This window comes from Panthera onca, chromosome B3 (assembly GCF_046562875.1).
Source record: "Panthera onca isolate mPanOnc1 chromosome B3, mPanOnc1 haplotype 2, whole genome shotgun sequence".
Lineage (NCBI taxonomy): Eukaryota > Metazoa > Chordata > Mammalia > Carnivora > Felidae > Panthera > Panthera onca.
In genome coordinates, this window is record NC_138344.1 from 37341303 (window position 1) to 37359542 (window position 18240).

The 18240-nt window shown below is 49.8% G+C and overlaps 2 long non-coding RNA genes across 2 annotated transcripts in view; both read right to left on the reverse strand.

The window, feature by feature from the left end:
* Positions 1 to 1155: 1155 nt before the first annotated feature.
* LOC132668963 (uncharacterized) lies at positions 1156 to 13662 on the reverse strand. The gene is made up of 3 exons (XR_009605900.3): positions 13190 to 13662; positions 7647 to 7726; positions 1156 to 2740 (listed from the first exon to the last, which is right to left on the reverse strand). It is a non-coding gene; the product is annotated as an uncharacterized LOC132668963 (long non-coding RNA).
* A 2073-nt stretch (positions 13663 to 15735) lies between these two features.
* Positions 15736 to 18240, reverse strand: part of LOC132668964 (uncharacterized) — a 58132-nt gene continuing 55627 nt past the window's right edge. Inside the window, exon 3 of the long non-coding RNA XR_009605901.3 lies at positions 15736 to 15826. This is a non-coding gene — a long non-coding RNA (uncharacterized LOC132668964). The remainder of the gene's footprint in view (positions 15827 to 18240) is intronic.

The following is an 18240-nucleotide window of genomic DNA, read 5'->3' on the forward strand; positions in this document are numbered from 1 at the left end:
TGTGACATCAAAGAAGCTACTGCCCCTTTCTGGGGTCTGTAACCTGAGTGGGTTGGACTAGCGGCCTCCAAGGTGGCCAGTGCTCTGGAGCTCTGTGACTGAGCTCCTTTAACGCAGGGTGGTGTTAACTCAGGAGGCTTTGGGAACCGGCATCTTGTTTTCAGTTCCCGAATTAAAAGAAGATTCAGAGGAAGCTCCACACACACTCCCTGCAGCGTGCCCCCTCCCCCTTCTCTTCCTCATGACCTGTGTCTCCAGGGGGAAGATCAAACAAAGAGGTTGCAGAGGGTGGTGGAATGCTGTGTTTGGTTAAATCCCAGGCTGGTTATGATTACAAAGTTCCTGCGACTGGGGAGACGCAATGGGGAATGTGGTGGGAGGGATTCAGACCTTCGAGAACGCGCTCTGGCACACCCCCCACACCCGTGCACACTCTGCGTGCACTCGAGACCCTCAACACAACCGTGAGTTGCTAAAGCCTGTGTTCCAACGCCCACCGCATGTGTGCCCCCCACCCCCTTGTTTTTTCCACAAGGGCTATTGCAAGAGTAAAAAACTTCCACAAATTAAAGGGGCAGCTGAGGGACTTTCTGCTCTGGTTGCGTCTCAGTGTCTGTCTTCCTACACCTGTGAATTTGTCAAGGGCAAGCGTCATGGGTGGTTCCTCTCTTTACCCCCAACCCTTCTCATCGCACCGGGCACATACCTGATGCCTCACAAAATGTTCTTCCATGAATAAATGAATGAATGGAAAAATGAATGCTACCACTAAGGTTGAAAGACATGTTTTTAAAGGTAATGGATTATTCCCCATCAGGTGTCATTACGTCATTCAACATGTGATGTTGTCTCCATTTTCTTCACCATAATTTGCAAAGGACGGACCCTGGGGGACTGTTCATGTTAGCTACGGAAGAGCAAAATAAAGAGCTTGTGCTGGCACGTTTAGCTGTGCTATCCTAAGATCACATTAGCCCTCTCTAGACCTCAAATTCAACTCAAAAAGAAGGTTAAAAATACCAGCCTTGGGGCTGGGTGGCTCAGTCGGTTAAGTGCCCAACTCTTGATTTCAGCTCAGGTCATGATCTCACGGCCATGAGAGTGAGCCCAGCGTTGGGGTCCTTGCTGAGTGTGGAAACTGCTTAGGATTCTCTCTCTCTCTCTGCACCACCCCCCCCCCCCACCTGCATGCACTTTCTCTCTCAAAATAAATAAATAAACATTAAAAAAGATTACCAGCCTTGAGTCTATAGGGAAGCTATGAAACTCCCAAAGAATAAATACCATTTATAAACTGAGAAACTCATTGAAGCCATAATGACTTTCAATTATTATTATTAGATAAGCCACCTAAGGCCCAGAGAGGGCAAGTGATTTGTTCAGGGTCATCCAGTGAGTTAATGACAGGCATCAACACCCAGTTGGTGCCTGACTTCCCCACCCCCTCGAGGACACATAAAAGGAGGAAGTGCTTTCTCATAATCATCCACCAGCCCCTTAGAGCAGTTGGGACCATCAACTCAACAGGGCCGTCCGGAAACATTTGTAGGAAGATACCTGGCTAGGGTGAGGCCAGGGTCACAGGCTCAGGCTGTGCCCTTCAGATAGCTTTGCTGCCTTCTGGGTAGCACCTGCAGACAGCCTGCATTGGTGGTGATGGGCTGGGCATGACCGTCCAGACACTCCTCCAGCAGGCACTGTCAGTGTCCTGCCCAGATTCCCATGGCCCACCCTGGAGGTCACCGACAGCTGTGGTAGACCTTTTTCTGTGCTCCCAGCCTGCCTCTCTCTACCTGAGGGCTTTCCCTAATAGCAGGAGCATGGGGCAGGCTGAGAGTGTAGAAAATCAATAGCCCCAGGTTTAAACCTCACTCACTAAGGAACAATTATTGATGGATAAGAGATTCTTGGTCCCTCAGAAGGTCCCCAGTGGGACTGAGCCCCTGTTGCCCAGAAGGATAACCTGCTCAGCAAGATATCCCTTAATAAAGAGGTGACTTACCTGCCTTCCCTGTCTCGCGTACCCTCTCTCTCACCTTGAATTCCGTGGCTCATCTCCTAAACGAACAATTACCACCAAATCCTGCTTTAGGGAGATCCAGGTGAAGACAACTTCCCTTCACGCTCTCCAAGTGGAGAGATAGCCAGAAGGACAGAATATCTTATTCACACACCCATTCGACAAATCCATTCACTGGGCAACTTCCTCTGTGCATCTTCTCCGCAAAGGCAGACCATGTGAGATGATGAGGATGCTGAGGCGAAGCTGGTGAGGGGCTTAGCTGCCCGCTTGGCCCTTGGTTTGGCCTCAATCCCCAGTCAGAGCAGCTCTTTGAGAGGCAAGGCAAGGTCAAGGCCTTGCCTGAGAGGCAGGAGAACCGTCCCCAGGGTTTGGCTGGTCTGTTCATGCCTTCACCCATGCATTCATCACAAATTTTTGAGAGCCAACCATGTGCAAGGCCTTGTGCTTGGTGCAGATATGCAGCAGTGTGAAGCGGGATCCCATCAGCTCAGGGCCTGCCAACCATGGGGTCTTGCACAAGCTCCTTTCCCTATCGGGGCTGAACTTGACGGTCGCTAAGGGCCTCTCCGGGCTGGAACATCCGCACCTGTAAGGCAGAGCCCCTGCCCTCCAGTAGCAGAAACTCTAGTGGTCCCTCCAGGGCCTGAATATTCTTCAGTGGGACTCTCTGCACAGCATAGAGTGGTCGATGTCACAGTGCACAATGGGATTTCTTCCCTTAAAAGAAACATATAATGAAAAGGAAGTTTAATAAAAATATTCAACTTGGCAATAAAGTAACCCACTCCAGAATCTTCATGTAGAAGCTTCCATGATCCCGGATCCCATGTTTAGGGTCAGAGTACTCAGGGCCTAGCTGCAAGGGACGTCTGCCCCAGTGGCCTGAGCACAGTGTTATTAACCCCTGCAGCACAGGACATCCTGGGAAAGCGGAGAGCAAGAGACCACACTCCCCCTGCCAAAGGGACCTGGGCAAGGAGCTGTCACTACTGTGGACTCCAACCCAGGAGTCAAGTAAGGGTGTCCTACAGTCCTGGCCCCACGCTGGGTTCCCAGGCCAAAGGTGACAGGGGAGAGAGAGGCAGGGGCACCTGCAGGGTAGACACTGTGGATCAGGATGGAATCATGAGAGTGAGGGGCCAGGCGGTAGGTTTGGCCAAGGCCAGGCTGCCAGGCCCACCCACAGCCCCTTGCCAGCAGCTTCTCTGTAATTGGCAATGTTCGGCAGAATGCTTGGTCAGATGTCGTAGGAGGTAGCTGTTACCATTCCTCTTCATAAAGACACTAGGAACAGAGTCGGTTTTGAGCCCAACTGTGGCTTGATGGTGGCGTGGTGGGCTTCCCTCCCTCTGTACTCCCCGTCCCATTCCTCTTAGCTATACAATGAGTAGTACAACAGAATCTCAAATCCATCCCTACTTGTCCTCAAAGCCCATGACCTTAACCACTACCATACAGGGGCGCCTGGGTGGCGCAGTCGGTTAAGCGTCCGACTTCAGCCAGGCCACGATCTCCCGGTCCGTGAGTTCGAGCCCCGCGTCAGGCTGTGGGCTGATGGCTCGGAGCCTGGAGCCTGTTTCCCATTCTGTGTCTCCCTCTCTCTCTGCCCCTCCCCCGTTCATGCTCTGTCTCTCTCTGTCCCAAAAATAAATAAAAAACGTTGGGAAAAAAAAAAAAAAACACTACCATACAGAGTCATTGGGAGAAATTATCTTCAGGGAGCCTTCTCTCTGTGCCTTTCTCCCGCTGCCCCAGCCCCAGCTGGCCAAGATCCTCTTGGTAGGCAGAGGCCTCCCATCAGGAAGAAGGCAACAGAAAATGAACCCATTCATACTGAAGTTTTGTGGATTTAACGTGTTCCCCATTCAGGCCATGAGCTCACTCTAGAAAGGGGAGATTGAACAGGAATGATATTTAAGAAAAATGGCCTAATTAGCTGTGTGACCTTGGGTTACTTACTCAGCCTCAGTAAGCCCCAGTATCTTCATCTATACCACGGGAATAATACTATCTTTGCCTTGTGGCAGTAATGATTAAATGTGGAAAATGCCCAGCATATAATAGGCATCTACATATTTAAAATTAGAATTATAAACTTCCTGAATTTACTCATGAAAGGAGGGGCTATCTTTCTTTAATGAATGACTTAAAAAAAATTTTTTTTAATGTTTATTTTGAGAGACAAACAGAGTGCGAGCTGGGGAGGGGCAGAGAGAGAGGGATACACAGAATCCGAAGCAGACTCTAGGCACCGAGATAGTCGGCACAGAGCCCGACGCAGGGTTTGAACTCCGGAACTGTGAGATCATGACCTGAGCTGAAGTCGGACACTTAACCAACCGAGCCGCCCAGACACCCCACTTTAGTGAGTGATTTTTAACAGGGTTGTCCGTTTTTAACAAGGTAGCCGTACTTAGGGGCTGTGAAGAGGTGTCAGCGATAACAGGACTCTGAGAGGCCCCCCACTTGTAGCCCAAGCCTGAAAGGAATCTGAGGGTCGACAGAGATGGGGACCTGGACCAGAACAGCCTGTGTGGTTTAATCAAGGCTCCCAATACCATTAGCCTGTGTTTCTCTAAATTTCTACCAAGGAACTCTCTATAGTTGCAGAGAGGAATGTGTACTGCCAGGAGGTTTAGATAGGCATATGGAATTGGCTTTCTGCCAGTAGGAAATTTCTTAGAACACATTTGTGTTCTCATAAAAATTCCTGCAGATTCTTGTATTCTATGCCAAAATATATATATATTTAATTTAATTATTTTTTTTTTTTTTAAAAACCATGTCTCCCCACTCCCATAAAATCTTCAAACTGGTACTTCCAGAAGATACAGCGTGATCAGCCTGCGGCTTCACGCTCTGCCTGTATCTGCCACAGGCCCTCCTTCCGTGGCTGTGCACACCCGGCTTGACAGCATGGCTCAGAAACTGGAGGTGACTCTGGCTGACCCCACCGTCTCTCTTGGCGCCTCAGGCCCAATCTGGCCTGCTCAGCTGCTGCCCACACCACATCCACAGCATAAATAAAACACGAGCAGAGTTACCATGACCACACATACACAGAAACCAAGAGGCCCGAACCACTGTTTGGGGAGGAAATGGGGCTTGAGAGACCTGGGAGGCACGGGGGCCATATTAGCCAGGGGTCTTAGGTGGTAAGCAACAGAAATGGACTCTGGGTAATTTACTCAGCAACAGTGATTTACTTCACCAGAAGATGCGAGACAACAGAGATCCGAAGGAAAAGTTGCAGCCCCAGGCTCCCAGAGGAATCGACAGGAAGGCGGTTCTAGGAACCTGGGAAGCAGACCCCAGAGGGAAGTCACTGGGACTAGGATGAATTAGCCCCAAACACTTTCTGTATCTGTATCATTTGCTCAAGATCCAACTTCCTAGGAGGAGGATCTGGTGGCATCTTCCAGCCAGGGGATGGTCAGTCCCACCCAAACTATATGAAATGCAAGAGGGGTCAATTGCTAAAGCAAAATTATGCTATCATCAGAAAAGTGGGCACTGAATGCTGGGCAGCAGCAATTCAAATTTTTTTTTTTAATGTTTACTTTTGATCAGATGAGAGAGAGAGAGAGAGAGCAGACGAGGAGCAGAGAGGGAAACAGAATCTGAAGCAGGCTCCAGGCTCTGAGCTGTCAGCACAAAGCCCGACACAGGGCTTGAACCCATGAACCGTGAGGCCATAACCTGAGCCAAAGTTGGACACTTAACCAACTGAACCACCCAGGTGCCCCTGAGTGGGAACAATTCATAGGTATTCACTGCAGATCCTCGTCCAACTTGACTCCAAAGCCAGCCTGGCTGTCCCGCACCCCCCCTCCCCCCACCAGGACTCATAGGTCATCTCTAGGGAGAGTGTGCCATCACCAGGTCACCACTGTCACCTGCTGAAGCTGACTCTTCCTTCCTCAGGACACAGAGCCTATCACCTTGGGCAAGAAGTTCCAGCATAAGGCACAAAGGCCATGGGGGATAGAAAGCCCATCTGGAAAGATCTTTGTCCTCAGCAGGATGACCCACAATCAGAAGCAGAAACATTCAAAGGAACAGGTTGCAGTGTGAGAGGGGAGGGGGACATGGCCACAAAAGGAGAACCCAGGAAGAGAGGTCTCTGTTCCTGTAGGCAGACTCACCACCCTCACGGTTTGGCCAAAAGCAGGTGTTGCCCTAGAAGTCTTTACTAGAGAATTCTTTTTTTTTTTTTTTTTTTTAGAAAAGTATTTTGTTTTATTTTTATTTATTTTTTTAATGTTTGTTTTTGAGAGAGAGTGCGAGTGAGGAAGGGGCAGAGGATCCGAAGCAGGCTCTGTGCTGACAGCAGAGAGCCCCATGTGGGGTTCACAAACCCAAGAGATCATGACCTGAGTGGAACACACTCAACCGACTGAGCCACCCAGTTGCCCCTAGAGAAGTCTTGAGCCAGGCCTGGTTTGTCAGGCAGAATCTTCTTCCTGCAATGTCAAGAAAGAAAAGAAAAGAAAAGAAAAAAGAAAAGAGAAGAGAAGAAGGAAAAGAGGAAGGAAGGGAAGAAAAAAAGAGAGGAAGGGAAGAAAAAAGGAACAGCAACACCTAGCATACAATATTCAAATCACACGTATTATAAAACATTCAAGGGGCGCCTGGATGGCTCAGTCGGTTGAGCGTCCGACTTCAGCTCAGGTCACGATCTCACGGTTCGTGAGTTTGAGCCCCGCGACGGGCTCTGGGCTGACAGCTCAGAGCCTGGGGCCTGCTTCCGATTCTGTGTCTCCCTCTCTCTCTGCCCCTCCCCCGCTCATGCTCTGTCTCTGTCTCAAAAATAAATAAACATTAAAAAAAATTTTTTTTTTTAAACATTCAAGTAGTGCACAACTACACAGTGTAAAAAAATAAAGTCTGTAGAATGACTCTTTTTTACTGCCCCCCCCCCCCCGCCAGACTCTGCAACTTGTGCCCACCGCATGGGATCTCCAAGTACCTGCTTCCCCCTTCTCGTGGACAGCAAGAGGGGTCCCTGGAATGGACGGAACAGAGGAGACAGGGCAGGGAAATTCCCACTGCTGTTCCAGACCTGAAGCCAGGGCTGAGCCGAGAGCTGGGGGTGTCTCAGACGCAGTCCCGCATGCAGTAGCTGTCCCCTGGGCACACCCGGCAAAAAAGGAAGTGGTGGAAAGAGACCGTGGGGGCGGGGCGTAGGAAGCAGGAAGGAAAAGCGAGGAAATTAAAGTTCCCCCTTCCTTCCCCATTCCACTTGTCTTACTCCCCCCAGAGGTAACAACTGTTACCAGCCCTTCCTTACTCAGTTACTTACATAAGGCAGGTAATCAGGTGAGAAATTAACTGAGTGTTATTTTCCCGTAGGCTCTTTATGAAATGATGAGAGAGTATTTTGCTTCTCCTCCTCTCAAGAAGGCCAGTCTGCTCAGTGCCCTGGAGAGACCAGGGCTCCCCCGTTGTCCTCTTCCATAGAAAGGAAGCCCTCCAGGGCAGGGGTTTTGTCCTGTTTCTCCAGCACTTAGAGCAGAGCTTGGGGAATGGTAATCACACGGTACATATTTTTGAATGAATGATGTCTTCTCTCTTATTTAACAACACCCCCTCCTTCAGATCAGATCAAGTTTGAGTAGGTTACCTTTCTTTCCAATCAACAACCTCCAGCTGGAGCCCTTGGTCTTGCTCGTGCACTCTGAGATAAGGGAGCATGTTATAGACCTGGAAAAAAACAAGGCTAACCTTAGGTTTGGAGTCAGTGGACCCACCTTTGTGTTCCCGCCCAGCCACTAGCGGTGGGGGACCCAGAGAAGTGTAGCAGACGCCTTGATGTGGCACACAGAGCCCCCTTCAGGGCTGAAGAGGTGTTCCCCCTCCCAGCCCCCAGCAGCTGGAAGTGTTAAAGCCTGATGGCTCTCAGCTGAGTCCCCTGAAGGCCAAAAAGGACCACTTCTCAGAAGGTGACCTCCATTTCCTGGGGCAGCCCAAAGCCTGCTCCGTGCTGGAGTATAAAAGCTCGGTCCCCTCTCATCAGCAAGGACAACTCTGCAGAGCCACCCCAGCTCCAGAGCAACCTGCGGGATTATCTGACACCTTTGTAGTCCAACCTCCTTCTGTGTCCAGTCCTGCCTTCTTCACTGCCCTGGGGTGCTGCTCCTGAGACCACTTCCCAGGGAACTTCCTGCATGCCAACTTGTCTCAGAGCCTGCTTCCCTGGGAACCCAAAACGCAGCAAGAGGCCACCTGATCTCTCTGTTCCCAGGCTCCTTAGCTATACAACGCATTAAAGAATGTGGGCTTTGAAGTCAGAGTTAGATTTTAATCCTAGATCCACCACTTGCCAGCTGTGTGTTGGGGGGGAAATTTATTTAACCTGAGACTTCTCCGCCTCATCTGTAAAATGGGAGACAGCAGACATCTTGGGTGCCCTGTGTCTCATCCCTTCAACTTGCCTGTGATACCAGCCGCAGCTGTGGGGGACAGTTTCATGCAAGCTCAGACTCACTTGTGCTGGCAAGGTGCCCACCAGTTGTCCTTTACATTCCTTGCTTTGGACAGGCTGTCCCTAGGCCACTGAACCTCTATATGCTTCACTGACATTTCTTTCTTTCTTTTTTTAATGTTTATTTATTTTTGAGAGAGAGAGACAGTGCAAATGGGGGAGGGACAGAGAGAGAGAGGGAGACAGGATCCGAAGTGGGCTCCAGGCTCTAAGCTGCCAGCAGAGAGCCCGACGTAGGGCTTAAACTCACAAACTGCAAGATCATGACCGGAGCTGAAGTCGGACGCTTAACCGACTGAGCCACCCAGGCGCCCCTTCACTGACGTTTCTTGGCCCCACGTCTGGGTAGGATTTATTTCCCACCCTCGAAAGTGAATGCATCATACGTATTGCTTCTTGGCCATTCGGTCTCATTAACATGGCGTCATTGACATGGCACACTAATGTGATATTCTGCAGAATTGTCCAGATGGTCTAAGTCCCTTCAGACTACATTATGATAGAAGGCAGAGAATTAACATAGCCCTGATGCAAGACGCAAGAGGATCCTGTTCTCTGCTCCATGTGAAAGTGAACTGCTTTTGATTCTTCTCTGTTCTAGAAAGAAGGCAATAAACAGATCACAATCATGCACCGTGTTCTGGAGGTTGTGTTGATCAGCTCCAGCACAGATACCATAGTTAGCACAACAGCAACAATTGGGGCTAGTACTTGGCTAAGTTTGTGGTAGTTTACCCTCCTCAGCCATTTTATACAGTTTTCGCAGGGGCTAGGCTGGTAAATCAAAAGGGAGTATGACAGAGACCACCATCTCTGCTTCCTTTCTTCTTTGAGCGTGGCACCGATTCCTCCCATCTCCCTTGGGACATAGTCATGTATTTGATTTAGTATCCGGGCTGGGGGGGGGGGGTGCAGTTTTAGAGACTTCCAACTGGACTTCCTTACTATATACTAGCTCTTATTCCATAGGTCAAAAAACCAATATCGGGGTTCTACTAACTACCAAGTATGTCCATTCCAGTTATACACTCGGGCACAGGGAAATAAGCACAGGGCACCCAGGGACCCCACTGAATTCACCGAGACCTAGACCTAAGCCAGGGCTCCGTTACTACCTGGCTCCCATTCTGCTCGCTCTAATGGAGCAGGAGGTGGTGCATAACGGCACTTGGGTCACCAAATATCAGTGCAGTGATAGTGCAGACCCTGTGGCCAACAATTCTTCAAATTCCTTGCCAGTTCCCCTTTCTCATGCTCAGTTACACAAGTAATAGCCATGGGTTCTTTCTGAAAAGGAGTGGGCAGGGGGAAATACTACCAAATACATTCGCCATAATGTTGCAGACCTTCAGTCCATGGCTCAGGTCCAGAAACAGGGTAGAGAATCGTGACCTTTTACTGGGGGCAGCTGCCTTGGCTCCCTGATCATTCATCCTTGATTTCTTTTGATCGTCTAAAGTAGACAATACACTGTGGGCCACCCATGTATCTTGCCTCTGGGAACACTGTATTCTATTATGGTCTCCATAGCCTCTGTGGGTCAGGCCCTTCTGACTGCTACCCTGATTTTGCTGCTCATTGCAATAATCATGCCCACCTGGCTTCTAAAGTTTCGGCACCACCACCCGACCTCTATTATTTTGGGATCCCATAATCCCTGTGGGTATCAGGGAGCCCAGTTCTGCAACAGCATCTCCTACTGTCCCCGAAAGGTGGTGCTCCCCTCACCAGCCCATTCCTTATTGCTTCGATAAGTAGACTCTTCTCCAGAACAACTGGCTGGTGGACTTTCTGAACTTGTGTGCTACAAACGTTCAAGCTTGCCCACTTCTCTGAGCCCTCTGACTTCTCCCTCCACTGTCTGCCATGCCCATGCTTTTTTTTTTTTTTTTTATGTTCACTTATTTATTTTGAGAGAGAGAGAGCATATGTGAGTTGGGGAGGGGCAGAGAAAGAGGGAGAGAGAGAATCCCAACCAGGCTCCTTGCTGTCAGGACAGAGGCCAACGCAGAGCTGGATCCCATGCACCGTGAGATCATGACGTGAGCCGAAACCAAGAGTCAGACGCTCAACCAACTGAGCCACCCAGGCGCCCCTGCCATGGCTATTCTAACATTTCTACTTCACATGAAACCCTGCTTTTCCTAAGTTTCTAAAATCCATCTAAAAAGTATATTAGCACTGTCTCCTGGGTTTCTTGCCAGGAGTTAACTCCTGCCATCATACATAGGAGGGTACTTTCATATCAACACCTGCTCTTGTCCAGCTTTATTTTCCTCTTCTATTTTTTTACTTAAAATTTTTTTTAATTCATTTTTGAGAAAGAGAGAGAATGTGAGTGGATGAGGGGCAGACAGAGAGGAAGACACAGAATCTGAAGCAGGCTCCAGGCTCTGAGCCATCAGCACAGAGACTGATGCGGGGCTCAAACTCACGGATGCGAGATCATGACCTGAGCTGAAGTTGGAGGCTTAACCTACTGAGCCGCCCAGGCATCCCTATTTTCTTCTTCTCTGGATCTGGTCCTTCACGATTCAGTTCTGTGTATACATACCGCCCAGAAGTATCAGCCAGATCTGGTGGCTCCTTCAGTGAAGTGCCCCTCTCCTCCCTTAGCAGGCCCAACACAGTTGGGATCTGACTCTTGGTGTCCATCGGATAGTCAGAAAGGAGGTGAAGGCAGGTTCTGAGGGAGGTGAGCATTATCCTGTAGGGTACTGCCTCATTTTAAACTGCATTTAAATCTCCCATAAAGAGGGACCACTCGTTGTCAACAGGAAGTGGGCCCCTTCTGCGGGCCCAGTGGATTCAGAAAATCTGAGTTCAAGATTCTCAACTGCATCTACTCCTATATCCCCAACCCGAGTATTAGGATCCCACCTCTTTCCTAACAGGCTCTGATCTTGGCATACGAGGCCTATCAGAACTGAGAAGTCCATCTTCCCTGGAGCTCTGCTACTTTTAGCACAAAGTCCTAAGCCTGGTCCTCCTTCTGCAGGAGGGATTTCCTTCCATGCTACCCCAGGGGCTGCCCTCTGGCTTTTGCTTTTGGCCTTGGTGATTTTTCACTTTGACGTTGTCATTATCCCTCTTTAGCAAACCAGCGGGCTCTGCCACACTCATTCATTTCCGTGGTCCTTATACTCATTACTTCCCTCAATGTCCAGAGACGTTGCACCAGCCACCATGACTCCTTCCACCTGCATCTCATCCCAGGTCACAGGCAGGGAGGCCTGATAATCACGAAGTTACAGCGTGCAGGGGACCAGCCTTCCTTTCTATACCGGCGATGCGGTCTTCACTCGTAGCCAGATGGCAAATGACCCCTCTCCCAATTCCCACATCCGCTTCCTCGGACCACTTCTGGCACCAGCTGTCTTGGGTTAGGTTCCCTGAAAGCAGGCTCTGAGGTGGAGAACTGTCTGAAGAAGGTTAAGCAGGCAATGCTCTTGGGAGACACACCGTAAGCGAGAGGACCGGCCTGGGAAGAAGAAAGCTGACCCCCAGTGGGGGTGCAGCTGGGTCCTCAGCTGATCCTACAGGGGGCTCTGAGCTGGGATGGCCCTTCAGCGGGTCCCAAAGTGAGGCGAGGAGGCCCAGCCTTTACACGCCCGCGTCAGCCAGTCACAGGCTGCCCTCTGAGGCCGGGCCTCACCTTGGTGCAGGCAGCAGCTTGTGGCCGAGGACAATTCCCAGTGAGGGAAGGAGCTGTGGCCAGTATTTCCAGCAGCTGGGAATGGGCGTGGGGCCCTGATGGGGGCCCTGGGAGGGACGCAGCTATAATCACCACAGTACCCATTTCACAGAGTTCTTGTGAGAACGAAATCAGATAAAACGTGCTAAGAGTTTAGCAATATTCCAGGCACTTAAGAAAAAGCACCTATTATTGTAGTTACTTATTAATAATTTAAATTATGATGCGTATAATACTGTTAGGCTGAACCATATACATTGTCAACATCTAACCTCCATTTGACCTGTAAATATGGAATTTCATATGGCTCATCCTCAGAATGAATAAGACCAGCTAATCTCATGCTTGTTCTACATACCTTACAGGATTATTTGAGGATCAACCGGAGATGGCACATGTAAAAATGCTTTGTAAAGTGAAAAGTTCCATTAAAATGTTGACGCACTGGATTATTCGTATTATCTGTTTTTCTACGACAACATCTAATAGAATGGCTGCGTTCAAGCTTCCCCAGCCAAGGATAATAAACTGTCTTACTCCATGAAATACTCAAATTACAATTCCTTTGAACCCTGCTGGCCCACATGGGAGCTCAGCCCCTGCAGAGTGTCCTGAGCTATTTTGGAGAGCTCCTCAGTGGTGGGCGACACCAGCCCCGGAGCTTGCCCTCCAGCCTCCTCAGCGGATCCCACACCCTCTATGACTCCCACCCTGGGGGACATGGCCGCCCTCTATGGGTAGCCACCAGCCCTGAGCCCACACTCTGGCCTCGTCTTAGCCACTCAACTCCAAGCATGGTTAGGCCCCTTTTCTCCATGTATCATACTTAACCAGAAACCAGGCCCAGCTTCTAGCAGGAGCTGACAAGACTTGGGGACCACAGAAGACGGGTAAAACAGAGCAATGCTCACAACCTTGATTCGTGTGGTTTTTCTCAGAGCTCACAGATCCCATGCTCGTGTCCAGGTAATCTCATAGGGTCACCTACCTATCCAGGCCCAGCTTGCTCCACATGGCAGGGTCCAGCTCAGCTCCACTTCTAGAGCTGCATGGAGCATGTCTTCACTCATAGGGCAGACTAGAATCAGGAGAGAGAGAGAGAGAGAGAGAGGGAGAGAACTTCTCTGTCACCCCAAAGGCCCACATCCTGAGTCCTCAGTTTCTGCCCCAGGATACTCTTTCTTCCAGGATGACTGGCAAGGGGAACTTTCCTTTGGTGGAACTTACCAAGGCCATGGTCTTGCTGTGTGTGGACGGTAGGACAGCTACAGAAATACAGAATGGCCCAAGATCAGTCCAGTTCGGGATATTGCGTATACACGATGTGTGTCCAGCCCAGTCTGGTCTAGGCCCTTTTCACGGTTTCTCTTCTGGGAGACAATCACGTCTGAATGTGCTTTCTGCAGTCCTCTAGATGGAGTCCCCCAAATCTTCCAAAACCTCCGTTCAAATCACTCACGGTTCCCTAAAGAACAAGCAACAGTTTATTACCCAGTGCGCTCTTGACTAAGACAGAACTGAGAAGCCTTTCTCTACCCTCCACACACGCAAAGGAGCACAGTGTTAGCTGAGTGCCAGCCACACGCACCATGTACACAAGACCCCTGCTGCTGTGAGCTTCCCGACCAGTGGGAGTGAAAGACTACCTCATCAACCCATCGGCAGAGTCCCGGTTAAAGGGACAAGGGCCCATCCATACGATGGGAGGTTGGGACAGACAGAACATGCTTTTTATTAGAGACCGCTGGAGAATTGTGGCGGGCAGCTTTTGTAATAGATCCCAGTGATCCCCGCCTCCTGGCATTTACACCCTTGTGCAATCCCTCCTCGTGTGTATGAATGCGTGTGCGTGTGCGTGGTGGCTGGGCTGAGGGTGAGGGGCAGAGAGACTTAATGCCTTCTCCTAACAACTAAATTATGCAAGATTTGGCTCTGAAAGCCCGGGACTTCTCACTTGCACGCTGTCATGCTGGAGGGCCCACGTGGCCAGGACCTCAGAGGAAGGAAGCCACTCGGTCCAACAGCTCCCAAGGAACTGAATCTTGCCAACAATCTCACAAGTGAGCTTGGCGTCTGATGCCAGTGGAGCCTTGAGATGACTGTGAACCACACCGACCCCTTGATGACAACCTGTGAGGGGCCCTGAGCAGATGATCCAGGTTAACAGCACCCAGGTTCCTGACCCACAGAAACAGAGATAGGAGTGTGGCTGTGGGAAGCCACTAAGTTTGGGGGTAATTTGTTATATAATTAAGTCAGAGACACTTTTCAAGATACATATTTTTTTTGAGAGACAGAGAGAGCAAACAGGGCAGTGGCAGAGAGAGAAGGAGACATAGAATCTGAAGCAGGCTCAGGCTCCGAGCTGTCAGCACAGAGCCCGACGTGGGGCTGGAACTCACAAGTGGCAAGATCATGACCTGAGCCCAAGCTGGATGTTCAACCAACTGAGCTACCCAGGCTCCCCTATTTTTATTTTTATTTTTATTTTTATTTTTATTTTTATTTTTGAGAGAGTGAGTGGGGGAGGGGCCGAGAGAGAGGGAGAGAGAGAGAATGCCAAGCAGGCTCCTGGCTGTCAGCACAGAGCCCAATGCGGGGCTCCATCCCACAACCCTGGGATCATGAGCCAAAACCAAGAGTCATATGCTTAACCTACTGAGCCACCCAGGAGCCCCAAGATATATCCTTAAGTAGAAAAATCAGGGTGCAGAAAAATGTGTATAATACACCATTATTTGTGTAAAAAGGCAGAAATATATCTACATTTCTGTGTGTGTATGTCATCCATATATATGTGTATGCCTATATATTTATTTCCTTCTACATGCGTAAAATACCCCTGGAATGATAATGTTACATTCAAAATTTGGGTTTCTTCCAGAGAGGGGACCTGGTGGTTGGCGGAGGGAGGATGTCCACTGTATACCTTTTATATCTTCACTTTGGATCATGTGAAAGGGTTGACTATTCAAAAATAAGCACAATATATTAAAAGAAGAAAAAAAGGAGCGACTGGGTGGCTCAGTCGGTTGAGCGTCTGACTTTGACTCAGGTCCTGGTCTCATGGTTCGTGGGTTCGAGCCCCTCATCCGTCTCTGTGCTGACAGCTCAGAGCCTGCTTTGAATTCTGTGTCTCCCTCTCTCTTTGTCCCTCCCCTGCTCTCTGTCTCTCAAAAATAAACTTTAAAAAAATTTTTTTAAAAAGCAGCCAAAAAATCTTGGGAAAAAGAAGCTGAAAATAATACATTTTTTTAAACAATTAGGGAAGCCCACCTTATGGATTTGTGGGTGCCTTTTATTCCCCACAGCCAAATGCTGTCAGCTCTCCTTTCAAAGCGTCTCCAGTCTGACCCGCCTCTCCCCATCTCCACGGCTACTCCCCCGCACCAAGCCAGGAGCACCACGCACCTGGGCTATCGTAATGGCTCCGTAACCCTTCTCCCTGCTCCCACCCCTGCCTTCTTTCCTGACCCTGTGCCACCCAGCCTCCAGAGGGATCTTGAAACATTAAAAATTAGATCGTGTCACTCGCCTTCTTCAAACTGGAGTTTTCAGGCCAAATTTTCACTTTCTCTATTAGCATGTTTGGTGTTGGGGATAGCTTCCAATTTCAGAAATGCTCCTGAAAAAAAAAAAAAATGAAGGGAGACAGGAACTAATATGTATTAGGTGCTTACATAAAGCAGACTTTGTATATATTACGCTGTTTACTCTTCATGACAGCCCTGTAGGCTGGGCACAATTACTGTCCCCATTTTACAGATGAGGAGAGTCGAGGTTAAGGAGGCTGCAGTACATGTCCATGAGAATTGTCTGCTCGGCATCCCTTCTTCTGGAACTACCTCCCCTTGGCTCCATCTACTTGCATTATTGAAAGAGCTGCCATCACCCGCAATTGTCCTGCCTCCTGGCACAGCCGACTGCTTCAAGGGCAGGCGTCTGGCCCAATACGGACAGCTGAGCACTCCCTGTCCTGAGGGGTTCCCTCCTCGGCTGCTAACGGCTGCAGGGAGACCCATTGAGTCAAAGCAGGAGAGAGGCCTTTGACGATCATCGCTCTCAGCTGGGAGATGCTGACCTATGGGGATCAAAACTGCCTGGGTTTGGACCAGGGAACCCGGCCACTCCTCTCCCTCCAGCCATGAAATCCAGTTTGTCACTTTCCCTGTGCCTCAGTATCCACGTCTGTCAAATAACAGAGTAGGGACCGGTGGTTTGGATTGGAGGAGATGATCTCGAAGGACCCTAACTGGCTGTGTGACCGTGGGGCCTCAGTTTCCACAAACTGTAAAGTGAGAGCTGGAGATGGTAGGGGGGAGGCGGGGCATGGGCAAGGCGATCTCTGGAACAATTTTCCAGTTCAAAACAACCACAAGGTAAAAAAGTAATAATAACAACAACGTTTAAAAATCACAGGGTTATCACGTCAGGGGTAAGAGGCTGCCTCCCTTCTCGGTAGGAGATACATCTTCCCCCCCAAATCTTTTGGCTGAGCCCCTCTTTAATGAGGGAGTGGTAGACCTTCTAATCTGGGACTCCTGACTCGGAGCGGGCCCATCTCACCCAGGACGAATGAACCACAGAGACGAAAACCATCTGTGGTGTGGCAGAGACCCTGCCAGGGGGCCCCGTAGCAGCCTGCCTCTTGCCAAGACCCAAGACCCCACCCCCAGCCCTCTCGGCACCCCTGCTCCCCCCACCCCCAGATTTTATTAAATGTTATGTTTCCCATCTTGCACTGGAGCCTACTGCTCGGAGGTTACTAGCTGCTCTTAAGGGTTCTTTATACAACTCCACTTGGGCTCCCAGCCACCAAATTCTTCCTGCTCATGCATTACTTAGATTAGCTAAGGATGTTGGCATTTAGAGCCAAACTCCAGCATGCATCTCAGAAGGCGGCCTCCTGACTGCCACAGCTGTTATTTCAATGCAGCACCCCTCTGTGGGGATTGTTCTCCATAACGTGAGGTGTCATGCAGGCTCTCACTGTATCTATAATGCCGCCTATTTTTACAGTTAGTTGACTCAGAGCGCAGTCCACTGATGACCTCTCGCATGCAATCGGTCTAGGCGGCCAGGCAGCAGGTGCCAACCACTTTTGTTGCCTGGTTCCTCTTCGGATGACCCCACCTTGCCTCTCAGTGGAGACGCAGCCCCTGCTCCGGATGCCAAGAGACCCTCCCACTTGTATGACACCTGACAGTTTACGGAACTGTCACCAGAACTCCTCGTTCCTCTGTGGCTTGCCATCGTAGGGATGAGGAAACCAGGTCTCACAGAGGAAACCTTGGTCAGATATAATGCAAAGCACATAATGTTAATTATTTTCACGACGCAAACTTCTTCACTTTGAGTCTCGGGCTTTTCCCACCCTGCCACAACTGCCTACTGTTTTTAAAAAGGAAACGAACTTTGAGAAATGGATGCCCTAGCCATGATGGCCCATGCCAGATGTCAGGGCAAGGCTCTGAGCTGCTGTAATGAAGAGGTCCGATAGAAGGATGGCCCAGGGAGCAAAAGGATGAACTTTCTCTCACACAGACTGTCAAGTCCCGGGTTCCTTCCAGGTTGTTGCTCTGCCATCTCCAGAGCCCGCTTATGGTCTCCCTGACTGTACCTGGGTGCCAGCTGGTGGGAAAGGAAAAGAGGAGGAGACATTCCATGATCTTAAGGCCCGAGTCCCCGCACGTCACGCATCATCACCACTCACACTCTTCTGTAGAGAATCCGGTCACATGGCCACCCTTCACTGCAGGGGGGCAGTGGGGGGGCTGGGAAATAGAATCTAGCCATGTGCCTGGGAAGGAAGGGAGCTGGACTTGGGTGGGTAACTGGCAGAACCTCCCACACAAAGCTTTGAAAACCTCCAACCTTCATACTCTCCTTGACCCTCCACCCTAGAAAGTAGCGCTCTCTCTCTCTCTCTCACTAGCCTCTCTTGTAGCCAAAAAACAACCATTTAAGGGTCACCTTTGGGTTTGGAAGGCACTTTGGTCTCCTACCGATCATTATTTGAATATTTTTTCATTCTTTCAA